Source organism: Patella vulgata, chromosome 7, assembly GCF_932274485.2.
Source record: "Patella vulgata chromosome 7, xgPatVulg1.2, whole genome shotgun sequence".
Lineage (NCBI taxonomy): Eukaryota > Metazoa > Mollusca > Gastropoda > Patellidae > Patella > Patella vulgata.
The window spans coordinates 11,307,025-11,323,790 of record NC_065885.2 but is presented as its reverse complement, the minus strand read 5'-3'; the positions used below and the strand labels follow the sequence as shown (position 1 = coordinate 11,323,790).

The 16,766-nt window shown below is 36.4% G+C and overlaps 1 protein-coding gene across 1 annotated transcript in view; it reads left to right on the top strand.

Moving 5' to 3' along the window:
- LOC126827884 (protein MON2 homolog) overlaps positions 1 to 16,766 on the top strand; it is a 115,697-nt gene that overhangs the window by 65,478 nt on the left and 33,453 nt on the right. The gene's annotated exons all lie outside the window — the stretch shown is intronic.

The window sequence follows — 16,766 nt, the reverse complement described above, 5'->3', positions numbered from 1 at the left end:
ATGCCCCCAAACACTATCATTTGTCCACACTGTCACTTCCACAAGAACTAGTCAAGGAGCATGTTGTCTTGCCATGCAACACTCCCAGCAGGGGATGAACACCATTCCATTATGAGATTCCTCTGAGCCTTGGCCAATTTGTAGTCTCTGTTGGTTCCTGGTAGGTTCTCAGGTCTTGTGTCATCCAGATTCTTTCCTCGACGCCATTCACCAGGCACCAGGGCTCCATCAGGGCGTTCAATGTCAACAAGTCTGTTTTGCATGACAGGATACCTCGTGCGCATCAGGTTGTGGAGGACCACACATGCCTTGACAATGAGCCTAACCGTGTCTGGTTGGTGCATCATTGTTGTTAGTAACACCTGGAATCTGTTGGCAAGAATGCCAAAGGCATTTTCCACCACCCGTCTTGCTCTTGACAATCTGTAGTTGAAGATTCTTTGTTTTCTTGATAGCTGTCTGTTCCCAAAGGGCTTCATCATAAAGCTTCTCAATCCAAATGCATCGTCACCCACCAGGAAGTAAGGTAGATCTTCTGTGTCCCCTGGGAGGGGAGTAGGCTGAGGGAATCCAAGAATGTCACCGTTCTGTAAGCCTTCTTTAAACTCACTGGCATTGTAGATATGCGCGTCTGATGAGGCCCCCTTGCCACTCACGTCCACCCATAAGAACTTGTAATCACTGGTCACCACAGCCAAGAGAATAATGCTGAAAAAACCCTTGTAATTGTAGAATTCAGAGCCAGAGTTGGGAGGGGCCTTGCATGCTATGTGTTTGCCGTCTATAGCTCCAATCACGTGAGGGAAATTCCACCTGTTCAGCCAATCGTCTGTAATTTGTTGCCACTGTTCGGGGGTTTCTGGAGGTGACAGCATCTCCTCACGATATACATGCACGATTGCCTCACAAACTTCACGAACAATGAGGCTTATGGTGTTGTGTGGGACACGCCAGCCATACTGCATCTCCCTGTATTTCGAGCCTGATGCAAGGTGCCTCAAGGTGATGGCCACCTTTAAGCCTGGGTCCAAGGGAGCTCGCCAATTGGTTGTCTCCTTCGTCAGTGTTGGTGTCAGCCTTTCCACCAGTTCATCATACATCACCGGAGGCATTCTCATAAAGTTCTTGAAGGCACGGGGGTCCTCGTTCCTCAGCTCCACCATCAGCCTGTCATACAGCCCCAGCTGTGGCCTGCGGTTGATCCATTGGCGCACCCATATGGCTCTGACTCTTCTTTGTCTTCTCCTCACTCTTCTTCTGACATCCAGGGCTTGCTGAACCTGAAGTAGCTGGTTCTGATGTTGCTGGAACAGCATAACCAAAGCATTACGATGCGCCGGATCCATGTTGCCTCTTCAACGTCTTGATCACAACTGATGAAAAATGGCCCACACGCGATCTTTTTATAGCAGAAATAACTAGTGGTACAAACGAGATTGGGTCGTGGACGACACGCGAATCAGTCGTGGTTCAATCGCGATTCAACGCGAAAACACGCGAATGGCCCGCGGATGACTCGTGACACAATCCCTGAGGAAGCCTTTTACACGTGGAGCACACGCTATCACAGGTGGTAGGAACGCTGTAGACACGCGGATCACAAGTGGATGACAAGTGCTACACACGCAGTCACACGAAGAAATTTTGCGTTTGCCCGCGAGTGACCACTTGTCGTCCACTTGTGATCCGCGAGTGTACCACGTGTTATCGCGTTTGGCCCGCGTTTGTACAGCGTTTACACCACGTGTGCGACACGCGGTGGCCGTTGCGCCTAATTTTTGTGCTGCTCAAAAATAAAATCGGACTCCGTGCGCGTGTAAAATTTTTCGCGCGTGTGCGCACTTGTTATTCGCGAGTCCACCACGTTTCATTCACGTGTCATTCACTTGTGACCGCGCTTACTTCGCGTTTGACAGTTCTTCCTCGCGATACACTCGTGATCAACTGGCGGAAGCCTGTGTGACCGGCCCTTTAGAACCTCGAGGTGTGCATGCATAGTTTTGTTTGAAACATTCCTGGCATTGTTTCTCACAAAATTTCATATATTACTTGAGCATGGGTTTAGTGAAACCTTATAGTTCTTTACATATGTCTCTAGAACCAAGTTAGTACACTTCCATTTATAATTAATAAGCCAATGTCTCTAGAACCAAGTTAGGGAGGTTGGATGGCCGAATGGTTAGCACATGCGCCCTATATCATAAGGTCTGTCATTGAGTCATCTGGCGTGGTTTCGATTCCCTGGTTGTACATGACAAGAAGTAAGAGCGACTGTCCAACCTCGTGAATTTTCTCCGGGTCCTCTGGTTTCCTCCCACTGCTAAAGACCCCTACGCAATCAAATTATTGAAACAAAATTGAACCATGTGTTAGTCCCAAAATGACCTAGTTTGTGTTGAGTTAAGTTAAACCCCATCTCTCTCTCTCTCTCTCTCGCTCTCTCTCTCTCTAGAACCAAGTTAGTACACTTCTGCTTATTATTGATAAGCCAATGACTACTCTTCTAGTGTTTCGCTATTACCTATTATCCACTCCCCACTCCCCATCGATATCCCAAAGTGCAAGGAAATAAGGCATCTGTTATAGACATTGTTGGGCACAGATCGTGGCTTTGTCACTGATTTGTCTTTTTCAGTGTTGGTAAAATTAATGATATTTATAATACAAGCGGTGCACAAAGTTTTAAAGAGCCTGGTATTTTGTCAGGTGCAACTAAAATTTCCAGGTCTGTTTCAGTAGTAGACTGGGTGACGTCATGGATTATTTGGAATATTATTCTGCTTCTAACAGCATTAATCATTGCATGCTGCACATCATGGCATGCTGCATTACACAGTAATACATTTTATCGGCAATCTGGCACATACGTGAAGTGATAAAATACAAGTAGAAGAACAATAAAGTGCCTATCAATTTTGAAAGTTGGAATGAGCATAAAATCAGCAAATTTATTGAGACGTCTCCACTCGTAAACCGTGCAAACCGTCAGATTGAACGATTTCAACTGCTTTAAAAAGTGTTATTTTTTTGTCGATGTGAAGAATTCAACGTAGAATTCTCTGGAATTAGTGTAAAATAAAATGGGATTTAATGTCCTACTTTTGTGCATTATGCTGTGAGGGAAATTTTGCCTCTGTTTAAGACTACTTAAACAAAATACCTACCTTATGCCTAGGTCCCACTGGGTATTATTTGCCTCGGGGATGTACTACCGATGGAAATTGATGAGCCTTGGTAGGCGTCGGGAACAGACTCTCCGGCATCCAAGGGAAGCTTCTGGGGTGTCGCAAGTTATGTGGAACCATGCCCATAAGTGCCGCCGATATGCCACCATGCAAGAAACGGGTCTCCCAGAAGCTTTGTGACAATAGCCGAAGCATCAGTGAACGTTCACCAGACCATCCCTGATGCCTTATAAGTGCCATTTCTAATGGGGCTACTCCAGTTTTTGGGATAAAAACATTGGATACCATCTTGAGTCATCTGGAGAAAATTTGTTTATTTTCACGTCGCCGATGCTTTTCCCCAGTGGCACCTAGGCATTAGGTATCATCTTAATCTTGATGATCCGGAATAGAAATGAATTTCCGTCAGGGTCAGATACAGTAGGACGTGAACCCCATTTCAAGGTCATATTTCACAAAGCACATGTAAGACATACATACATTCTTCCCTATACAGCTCAATTAAACTCTATGTGACTATATCTGCACTTCATTAAACATGCCCCTGGCATTCAGTAACAACAATAAGAAGTAATTTAGATGGCCTTAAATGACTTTTTGATTTATCGATTTTTATTGAAACGTAGAGTCTACAGTTATCATTAGATTGACCTGAAAACAGGAGATGAAGAAGCCTGTTGATTTTCAACAGTTTCCGCTAATTACCGTTACTTAGAAAAATATATTCATATTCACAGTATATGAACACACTACAGATGACATTTATAATCTGATCATTTTGAAATTTATATACGTTGTTTATATTAGTGAGAGGAAGAATCCTATTGAATGAGTTATTACCCTTCTTTCACTTTGTTGGACCATGTGAATGCTGAAATGACAAAATTCATTATCCAATTTGTATTAAACTCATATCAATGTCTTGTAAACACTCCTATTACCCACAAAAGAATAAATACAAGACAACCATTGTCGACTGCTCGGACAATTTAGCTGCTTTGGGCGTATCTTTTATTGCATGGCAGCCTATCTTTTTATTGCTAGATAAATACAGCAACGGGGTGAATAGATGGGTAACTAAATTCTGATTCTGAAAAATTTAAAATAAATTGACCTTTTGACCCGCTTTGAAAGTTGTCTAAGATTGTCAAAAGTTCATAATATTTCTCACGACAGACTGTTTAACCTTGTGGGTTTTCTCCAGGTCTTCCTGTTTCCTCCCACTGCTAAAGACCCCTACGTGCAAGTGATTTATTGAAATAAAATTGAACCATATGTTAGTCCCGCAAATGACCTAGTTTGTGTTCAGTGGACTTAAACCACATCTCTCTCTCTCTCCCTCTCTCTCTCTCTTGTATCATCCAATAGATGGATGTAAAATAGTTTTCAAATCCAATGTAATAGAATTGTCTATTCAACTCAAATCAAAGAAAAATTTGTATAAATCAGAGGGAATTACATTGTTAGACTTCCTCTTTAAACTTCTTTGCTTGTACTCTCTTAGACAACTTAAAAAAGAAAAATTGAATAAAGGTTGTGATTAAATTCTTTGATTAGACACTTTTCCAAGGGTTCATTGAGAATCTTTAACAGTGTTATCGGCTATGTACAAGGAAGAACAGTGTCATGAACCTTTTGTTTGTTAACTGTTTTTTTATTTAAATTAAATCCCCAGTCTGAGGTTCAATGACTATGACGGTGGATTACTAACAAGGTAGTCTGAGAAAGCCTAGCAAGGTAAAATGCCTAGCCGTTCAGACAGGATTCAAAATAATTGCCATTGGCTTATATGTAAAACATCCCTTGACAGCTGAAATTCAATGAAAAGTAGGCAGGAATGCTGCTGCCTGGGCAAAATTTCCCATAGAACTCACTACATGGTGTATACCTGTCTGCATTAGCCAGGGTGGTCCAGAAAAGTTTAACCCCATTTCATTTCAATTAAATGCCCAGTCAAGTTTACTTATCGACAGCTTTAATCCCATGGCATTAATTGATGATAGATGTCTGCGTTCTAGTGTTCTATAAGTGCCAGTTGTAAATTTAAACCATATATTTTGGATGATGACTCCTAAATGACCATTTATGTGATACTTAAAATTGTGGTTGATCTTTTTTTTTTTGTTAACCGCAAAATGGATGTAGATAGTTTCTTAGCACGTGTGTATCAATGTTAATGTGTCATTTGCATTTTCGCTAAAATATCAAATTTCTCATGCCCTAATATGTGCTAAATATGTACTCATATTGATTATTTAACATTTAATTAAGGCAACAATTTCAAATTACCATTGCTAGATAATCTCCCAGTTTGGATTAAATTGGATTTTTGGCCCATCAGGTTTCTCTGCTACCAATAAAAGATGGCAGTGACTTGTTATGCTCAAGCAGCATACATCGATGAAATTTCAATTTATCATAACTTTGTAAATATCAAAGGGAATTGTACCATTTTTGGACTGATATTCTTATTAATAACTAAACTTTAACAATATTGTAGTTTGCAAGCATTTAAATCATTTATATGCAAATTGCAAGAATATTTTCAGCTGCCCATTTTGGGGTTATAAGCAGTTATCTCTGGAAGGCAGTGAAATTCTCAGTAGTGGCAATCAACTTAAAATTAGACCATACGTTGATTTGTTTGCCATTTTATATCATTTGTATTACACTTCAACCTCGTGGGTTTTCTCCGGGTCCTCCGGTTTCCTCCCATTTCCTCCCACTGCTAAAGACCCCTACGTGCAAGCGAATTATGGAAATAGAATTGAACCATATGTACGTCCCGAAATGACCTAGTTTGTGTCGAGTGGACGTTAAACCCCATTTCTCTCTCTCTATTACACTTCAATACAATCTAACAGTATCTTTAAGAAGTTGGTGTTTCGCTGACTTGACCCCTCATTTATAATTACCCAATCAAACAAATGCTTTTCCTTTGGCAATAATGGTTTTATCCAGTCAAAGTGGCCCAAATCAGACATAAAAACGAACAGATAAATAGCAAAGAAGTAGTGAGATTTTATGTAGAGGAGACTAACAATAAAATTATTTTATTCAGAACCAAATTTTGGCAATAACACTGCTAATATGTGGTTACCTGACAATTCATCTTCTGATCTTTCTGTTATAGAATTTTCTTCGCTTACAGGAACCGTAGAAGAAGAGGTTGTACTTTGGTTCTTCCATGTTAGACGAGTTATCGTGCTAAACATGCAATTGTAAAATTCAATATTTTTGTCCAACATATTCTACTACGGAACTCAAAGCCATTATTCGGGCTGTAGCCATGATGCAACCATTTCACATATCCAAATATATCGTTTTTGATTCTCTTCTGTCAGCTAGGAAAGTAATAAACGACAAACTGCTTGAGGGTCTATTACTGGCAGACGTTTAATCACTGCCACCTTTTTATAGGCACATCAACATGGACACTGTGTTAGCCCCATGGTCATGGCGACACAGGGGTGAATGACCAAGATCAATTTCAAAATTGTATCTATCTCTTACTGATTTTAAATCTTGTATAATACTGTTGGCAACTGTCCTGGGATGATTGTTGCTGTCAAAATAAATTTCTTTAAGTCACGCCCCAAGCCTAGAAATATATGTCACCAAATGTATCATACTTTTTCAATTTCATTTCTGGATCTTGAAACAAAAAGCCTATACTAGAGCTTTATATCTCCTGGGATGATTGCTGCTGACAAAATAACAAACTTCTTCAAGTCAAGCCCCAAGCCTTAAAATATATGTCACCAAATGTATCATACTTTTTTAATTTCATTTCTGGATCTTGAAACAAAAATCCTGTACCAGAATTTTATATCTTGAAAATTCCATTGAGAGTTAAAGCTTATTATGGTACATCTCAATTCCCTTTGGGTTTCAAGTACTTTCAAGTCAATAATTTAAATGACAGAAAATAAACATAATATGCTACCCAAAAGACTTTAATACGGTACTCCAAAAAGTGTTTTCAGTCACATCTGAGTGACATCATAAGTAAGCGGTATAGAATCGGTCGTACAAACCCGCAAATATTAGCCAGTTAAAACTTATAAAAATCGTAATAATTTGAATGATAATATATAAAATATTTATAATCTTGATAATATCAGATAAAAAAGCAGGCTACATTTAGTCGAAAGTAGCATTTTTCAATCTGCAAAACCGATAAATCCCGTTTTCTATGGCTGTAATCACGTGAAAAAAAATCCTTGAAAACGTGATGTCAGAGCGGTATTTTCCCGCAAGTGTCTCGCGTACATAAACGGTAATTGCGCTTATATTTTGAGTCAGATTATTTGCATATATTGAGATCATTATCAAAGTATTATAATACAATCGCTAGTAATAAATTTAACTGAAAACGTAATCCAAAATCGCAGATTGAAAGTTGGCTAAATTTCAGACAGTGGCCTCCAATTTCACGCTAAAGTCACGTGGCATGAACTGTTTTCTCTTCGCAGGAGAATTGTCAAAATCGCATAGATAGACGTTTACTAGCCATGAGTGAAATGATAGTTATGGAAAGAACCTTGTCCAGTTCTCTATTTTATTTGGTACGCTCATGTACCCTGATCTACTGAGCGCCATGGAAAACGCATCACTTTTTTTCCCAAATATTTTGTTACTAGGTGGTTTTGTATGTATAATATTATGCAATACTATGAACTATTGTTTCACACAATGCTCCCAAATGGAAAATATATCGGCACGTGTGCACAAAAAAAAATTGCACGAGATGCACATGAAAAACCCAATATTCACGTGCAGCGTTGTGTGTGAGCCCTTTAAAAGCATGTTTTCAACTTAATGTGCAGTACATGAACTGTGAAACGTCAATCTGTCGTAATTTGTTGTTGGACGTGTGAAGGAATCGAGCTAGAATGAAGCCATGGGAATGTCCAGGGCTGGCATGTCTACACGTGCTATTATCATCAGTCTACTATTGTAAGGTTGGTGGAACGTGTTCGAGTTACTGGATCAACACGTGACCGTCAACGTCCTGGTCTACAACGCGTTACAACCCAGGCTCAAGACCGCTACAGGTGCAGCAGTCATCGGAAGACAAGGACCAGTAAGTTCCAACACCGTAAGACGTTGTCTAAGAGAAGTAGGACTCTGTGCACGACGACCTTATGTTAGAGCTATCCTCAGGGATCATCACCGTCAGCGGCGTTTGATATGGGCTCAAGGACACCAGACATGGAGAAGAGTAGACTGGCAAAGTGATGAGAGTCACTTTCATCTTTATCACGCTGATGGCCGTCAACGTGTATGGAGACGTCTTGGGGAACGTCTTGCAGACCAATTGTTGTTCCGATGTTTCGAGCGCACCCACAACTTCAGCACTTCCAACAGGATAATGCACATCCGCATACTGCCCGTTTTAGTATGGACTACCTGGCTGCTAACAACATCAATGTCTTGGACTGGCCAGCCATGTCACAGGACATGGCACCAATAGAACATGTCTGGGATGAGATTGGACGCCGTCTGTATCGGAGACCACAGATGCACACCATTGCTGCTTTAGAAGCTGCTCTTGTCCAAGAATGGAACAATTTGCCCCAGGCTCTTTCAAACATTGGTAAATTCCATGTGACTTCGCTGCACAGTGTGCGTAAGAGCCCGTGGAGGACACAAACGCTACTGACATCTGTGTCGTACTTTTGGTTTTGACCCCTCTGACTTTGTACCGTGATTACAGATTAAACATCCATAAGTGTACAAATGTGTTGTTATTGATGTGTTCCCATTTGAATATTGTTCACAATAAGAAGCAAAATAAATAAGATATGTTTACAGGATCATTTTGTTATACGAAAAACTAAGTGATGCGTTTTCCATGGCGCTCAGTATATTATTACAATATACTGTATTTACTCCAAACAATACTACATGTAATCACAAACACACATTGGCTGTCACGTGTATTACCGGAATCAGAAGTTTTCGGTCAAATTCAGCCAATCACGAGGTCGATTTATGAAAAGGGAGTTACCTCCCTTCGTGAAAATAAAAAATAGTATTTGGCATATGACCATTTTCCGTGAGAAAGGTCGTGAATCTGTGAGTCTCACGGAAAAAACAGGCTAGTTGACATGTCTGATAAACACTTTGGTGTCTTCATCTGAGGAAAAAAAATTATATTTGATGTAATTTGATTTACAGTAACTTTGGGTATGTTTAATGTAGATTATTCAAAGAAGAGTAGGCAGAAAGGCTGCTGTCATTGAACATTTATTAAAAATCACATGTTATGAAAATAAAGTTTTTTATCGTAAAGTCAACAGTTGACAGGTAGATGTGTAGATTTAAGTCATATTTCTGTTATTTGAATATATGACTGTCATATATACATGTATCATTGAAAATTTATTAAAATTCAGACGTCATAAAGTCAACAGTTGACGAGTAGCTGTGTAGATTTAAGTAATTTTTCTGTTATTTGAATATGTGACTTTAATTATCCTTGATGGAACATCCCTTTAAAGAAACTTTAAAATTATATATGGGGGGCTGGATGGCCGAATGGTTAGCATGTGCATAATATATCATGAGACCTGTCACTGAGTCGACTGGCGTGGTTTCGAATCCCCGGTTGTACGTGACAAGGAGTAGGGTCGCCTGTCCAGCCTCGTGGGTTTTCTCCGGGTCCTCCGGTTTCCTCCTACTGCTAAAGACCCCTATGCGCAAGCGAATTATTGTAATAAAATGAAACCATATGTTAGTCCCAAAATGACCTAGTTTGTGTCGAGTGGACGTTAAACCCCATCTCTCTCTCTCTCTCTCTCTCTCTTTAAAATTATATATATGATATATATCAGTATTTTAACCAAATAATAATAACTCAACATAAAGTTTATGAACAATTGCTGTCTATATTTCTGATGTATAATAAGCACACACAATTAACAAAGGATTACTGTGGAATAATTTGGTTAAGTCTAATAAATCATTCTATTCAACAAATAATAACATAATTTACAGATCAATCCAGTATATTACACAAGAATAAATATACTTAGATTTGGGTGGGATTCTTTAATTAATCATATATTTCATTTTTGAGATGTTGCTATCCTGTTTTGTTCTTCTTTCCTCTTCTTATTAATAACTGCAGAGGTTTGAGTGAAAAATTATAAGTTGTAACTTTGAACAGCATTTTATGGCGCTGTAACAGGGAAAACATACCATTTTACTAGATAAGTGGTTCTCAACCTTTTTTTTGCCAACGGCACACCTTGGAACACATGAAAAAAATAGCGGCACACCTGGCTAAATATATTTGAAAAATATTTTGATTTTGCAAAATAAAAACATGGCAAGTCATAGACGACATGCAACCGTAGACACAGACTAGTCATAGACACATAGAATGACTCAAACTAAATAAAGAATAACTCAGCTATGAACTTATCAGAAGACACCAGTAAATACTCAATTGGAATCACTTGGTTTTCACATTTTCTTAGTATGCCGTTTAAAATTTTGCGGCACACTGGTTGAGAATCACTGTACTAAATTGTTGGTTGGATTAAAAATGATAGATATGAGTCGTGAGAGATGAGAAAGCAAGTCAGGTAGAACATACCTACCACACTGTTTTCACATAAATATTACAAGTGTTAGACATTATCTATAAAACTAATCTTAATGAGAAAAAAACAAAAGAGTGAAACAGAAGGAATCTTGAGTATGTTGATAAATAGTCTACATTAGGAATGGATGGATAATATTGTCATAATATGACTCAAAAAAATCGTCAGTGTAGAATCGTTTAGTTATCTTACCCCTTAATAAAAATTACATATAACTAAGAAATTTCATGCATCACAAAATACTGGAGATATTGTATCGTTTAGAACAGGGGTTTTGGCGCTGGAAAGTATGCATATAGTTCAAAACATCGTTCGCTAATTGATAAAAATCGTTTAAGAATTACAAAAATGTTTTAGTTAGTACTATGGCTTAGTTTAATGGTAACAGGTTTTGTTTCTCCGAGAGGCGTTTATAAATGGACAACCCGTTCACTTATCTACGGCGTTTACTTATTAGACAAGCCTTTATTTTTCCAAAATATTAGTCATCAATGAACTACTGGTATGACTGCAATGAAAATTCCTGAAAATTTCTATTGTTTATTCCAAGAAATAAACAGCCCATAACCACTCCAATTATGAATTTTGTAATTTTAAATGATTGAGGATTTTTAGCCCCAGTTACTGATCTTTTCAAATTTAATGGGAAGCATTGGGGTCATGAGAAAATGAATCCTTTTGAAAATCATCATTCTGTGACCTTTCATTCCCGAGTATGTCAAAGTTTTCCTTTTGGATAAGCTGCTATCAAGACATGGCTGCTGTGTGGGCTAGGTGTATTTGCATGCTTTGTATATATCTTTTAAAAAGTATAGGGTTAAATTCTTTTTTTATGGCATGTAAATTGACTGACAGCTAAAATCTCTTGCCAGTCAATTTCACCACCAATCAGTCAAGACTGGCAAATATGGCTGAAATGAAACCCTGGGTTACAGGAGTGGCAATATAAATGTAAGAAAGCTACACTATTATATGGCAGAGTAGAGGACAATTAATTAAGTAAGAAGAAATTAATTGTGTGTGTAAATACAATTGTATATCGTGATAAATGATAATTAATCCAGCTATGTTTGTGTTATTTATTTATATATTTATTTACAGTTCTATGGTAGTCTTCTATAATTGATTATCCTGCTTTTTACAGGTGTAAACATATTTATTAGGCATATCATTATCTGAACATAGCTAGAATACCATTCCATTCATCTGCAGTATCGTTATCTACCTCTTAACAATAAACAAAAATATGTATCAACAGTTGGTAACAGATTCGTAATTTAGATTCCCTGTTTAAAGCACTCTGCACACAGAGAACTTATCTACTTTCAGAATAGATCACTGCCCTGAATGGCCGCCATATTAAAAAATTGTATACTATTTTGTAATTTAGTTCTAATCCCTTTTACATCTTTCATAAACACAAGAGACTAAATAAACATTTTCGATTTTAGTATATGGAAGCAGAATAAATGCTTCTCGAAATTCCTTGACTAAAATTGTTGTTTGATATCTGTAGATTAGTTTTGAGACTAAATAAACATTTTAGATTTTAGTATATGGAAGCAGAATAAATGCTTCTCGAAAGTCCTCGACTAAAATTGTTGTTTGATGTCTGTAGATTAGTTTTGAGACTAAATAAACATTTTCGATTTTAGTATATGGAAGCAGAATAAATGCTTCTCAAAATTCCTCGCCTAAAATTGTTGTTTGATGTCTGTAGATTAGTTTTGTGCCTGTTACCCATGCTTATATGTACTCAAATGAATTATTTAATATTTAACAAAGAAAGCAAAACTAAAATATCAACTATAGATAATCTCCCAACTTGGATTAAAAAGAGGCCCATCATAAGATTTTACCCAACAATTTATTTGTTATATATCGCTTTTAGGTTCCTGTATATTTAATAATAATTCCCATTGTTTATTAACATCTGTAAGTATTTTGGTTGGCAACTAATTTAAGAATTACAGTTATCAAACGTTATATTTGAGAAATGGATAAGCTTATCGTCGGTGGGGAGTCAAAAGGTCGTATCTGGATTTTGCGAAGTTGTCCAGGAGAGCCAAAAAACACACAGAGGTTAAGAATCAAAATGTCTAATAAAACCGTCACGTCAAAATGTCATATGTAAAATGTCGTATTTCTGAAGCTTTTCTAAAATATTTCTGTACAAAGTGTATGTGTAGCCATTAAAACAATATGTTACTATCCGCACGTATCAAGCTCAACATTTAGTGCAGAAATAAAGAGTGAAAGATAGTTATTTGCAATTTTATACAGCAAAGACGTATCTCAGGAAAATATTCACCTGTACCTGCTTCAATTTCACACAGTAGACACTCAACAATAATTTCTATAATACATATTTAACTATAAAACAATATAACTGGCTACATTTCGTTTGATTGTAATACTTTGGTTAGACACAAAGTTGATTTCTTTTAAAAAATACGACATTTTGACTCTTAATATTCTTTTTTTTTTTTTGGAACACCCCATATACGACATTTTGAAACAATATCTATAAAACCTCTTTTTATTGGCTTAGAAATACGACAACAAGATGAAAAGATGCGCAAGAAAATCCTCATTCTGAAGAAGCAAAAAAGTGAATTTCGCAAAATATGCCACATATGACCTTTTGACTCCCCACCGAGGTTATACCATTCAAAAAGTTTGTTGATAACCATGGTATATTACATTTTAACTCCATGCAAAGACTAGACATATATTAATAATAGTACGGTTACTTTAAACTAAGAGATAAAAAAGTGTAGTTTGTTTAAGTGTTTAGTTTTGCTAATGAAAATACAAACACAGTTGTTGATGTATAAAAAAGATATGTTTATGTGTATAATTATAAAATAAAAACAACAAAATCTAAAACATTCTGCTAGTTTCAGGTATTTGGTTTTGTTGAACAAATATTTTTTTGAGGTTCCTTTGAAAAAAATACATCCAAGTTTCATTAACCTGTTAGCTTAGGAGGTGATTCAACTGAAAATGTTTTGCAATTATGATAGATAAGTGCCAAAACATCTTTTTACACTGTCTAAATTCTCTTCAATTTATGTTTTTCTAAGTCAGATATTTGAGCAAAACATGGTACATACTTATTTTGGCTTCACAGATTCCTGATATATAATCTTTAACCCCATCAACCCTGTTAATTGACTTGGGTTGTTTTGTTTTGGGTATATTTTCTTTTTGTTTAAAGTCTGTCAGTAACGTCTACAAGAGTAGATCTCAAGTGAATGAAGTATAGAATCAAAAATCCAGAATGGAGTGTTAGCTGTATCAATGCTTGTCTCCTCACCTTCCCCTTTTAAATGGCAATTTGACCAAATTATCTAAAACATTACAACACACTTGGAAAGATAACAGAACCTTGTTAAATACTCCTTTGAAACTTTTTACATTAAATAGAGCTTTATGCAACTTTATTCCCAAGTTTTATTTGTGGGGTGTTTTTAAGTGACAATTCTGAAAACAAAAGCATTATTGGAAAGATATCAAAATTGAGGTACTGGTATATGGAACTTTGTTTACAAGGATTTGTCCTTTCTTTTAGTGGCAGTTCTACAAAATATAAAAAAACATTATTCGAAAATTAACAAAACTTTTAAAATTGAGCTATATGAAATCTTATACAAGATGTTTTATTCTTTTTTTTTTTAAGTGGCAATTCTAAAAATAATTACGTAGATATCAAATCATTGTTAAATTTTGTGTTTCAAATAAGGCTCTATGAAACTATTAACAAGACTTTGTCCTGTTTTGGAAGTGGCAATTAAACAAAAAAAAAACACATAACAAAACACTTGGATCAAAGCCTTGTTAAATACTTGTCTAAAATAAGGCTTTATGGGATATTGTTTTAAAACTGTAATAGCAAGTGCAGGAGGACCACACCACAAACTAACAATAAGAAAAACAATCAAAGGAAAAAAAAGGGGAATATTTCCCAAACTTTGTAATGTAACAGTAATGTCATTAGGGCTATGAAACACAAAATAAATTTGGTATAGACTTGGTTACTGTAGAATCTATATTTGTAGATGAATCGGTAGATATGGAAAAAAGAAACCAGTACGTCAAATTCAGATTTGAATTTCCCTTGGGTGTATGTATTGTTGCATGTTTCTTTCAATTATTAGCATTGTAGTCGGAAATTCATATTGCTGTCTTATACCGATTTATATCCATTGTGAACTTTCTAATCAAATCTTGCCGTTAACATAGTTTTTAAGAAAAGAGGAAATAAATGTGAAATGAATTTGGGATCAAGTGCAGCAAAACATGTGTAATTTCCTGTTCGATTTATGCTTCAAATACCAAAAAAATATTGGAATTCTAAAAAGTAAAATAAAAATTAGACCTGGGATTCATTCTGCTAGAAGCAACTGCAATGCGAATGAATTAGATTTAAGTTTGATTTGAGAGATACGATGTAAAGCATTAAGTCCCCTTTCTGAATCTAATATGAATTAGCCCAGTTTCCATCCTGTTAAACAAGTTTTTATTATTCAGTAGGATGCAGGGTAAAGAACTTGTTATATTCTTTTGTTGGATCTGTGCTAACAATTTATTGACAATCATCAGCAGAATTGCATAGATGTTTTTGTGACCTATATCAATTCATTTCTAAATTGAATCCTAAAAAGAATCAAAATTAAATCTGTTATCAACATATGATTACAATGATAATATTGAATCCTGCAAAATTCAAATATTCTTAAATAGTTTTTATTGTGTAGAAAATTCTTTTGGGGTGAAGATTGAAATTAATTTAGATACTAAATTTAGAATTAAATTGTTATGTAATATCTGAACTACTTGAATTGTGTAAAATAAGACGTGACAAGGAGTAGGGTCGCCTGTCCAACCTCGTGGGTTTTCTCCGGGTCCTCCGGTTTCCTCCCACTGCTAAAGACCCCTGTGCGCAAGCGAATTATTGAAATAAAATTAAACCATATGTTAGTCCCGAAATGACCTAGTTTGTGTCCAGTGGATGTTAAACCCCATTTCTCTCTCTCTCTCTCTCCCAAAAGTTCAATAAAACATATATTTGATATTTGAAATTATGAATAGGGAAAGTCATGCGCAATAAAATAAATGTTTTTTTGTGACTAATAAGCTTTGTAGTGTCTGCCTACTTGAATAATTCCAATCCAATTGAGATTGAAGTGTTTAATTGATTTAACACCCAATAGTGTCTGTGCTTTCAGTCTCTTTAGACATAGCATTGAATTTGGAAGTGATAAACTTGACCACTATCTCCTCTAAGCACTTTTAATCTGAACTTTTTGTCTGTGTGTTAGCAGTAAGGAATCACCACAGGTGTCCAAGGAATTGCACCGGTTTCAAGAGAGTTTATTTTCTCTACAATTTGCAGTACTCGGATACTTTAAATAGCTGGAAGGAAAATAAGAATTTATTGGTAGAATGCACAGAAATATAAACAAACTAATGGGAGTTTTACTTAAAAAGTTATATTTATCCCTTAGGTAATTAATGCCATATCGTGAATGGTTACATTTCTGGAGAGTTATCTTAACTTTTGTACAAATTTTGAACTGGAATAAACAAGAAAATAGGTTGCAATAATTAATGTTTTTAATTTTCATGTACTTGTATAATAAGTAGCTTTTTTTCAAACATGGTGAATTCACAAGGATTTTTAGAATTTTTCAAGCCAGGTCTTGACCCATGCCTACAGGGAAACTATGCCTAGTCATTTGGAAGGGATGTAAAACCGAGATCCATCAGTAAAACAATGCTTGGCAGTTGGAAATTGCTCTAAAATATGCCAAATCTCCACTGTTGGATCAAAGTTTCCCTACCTTGCACTGCACACGTAACCATAGAAATAGCAATTACTATATGTTTGTCTCAAAAGGATCACAGTATTGTGTTCTTCAATTTCCAGCTGTCAATGGTTCTTTTAGATGCACATAAATCTATA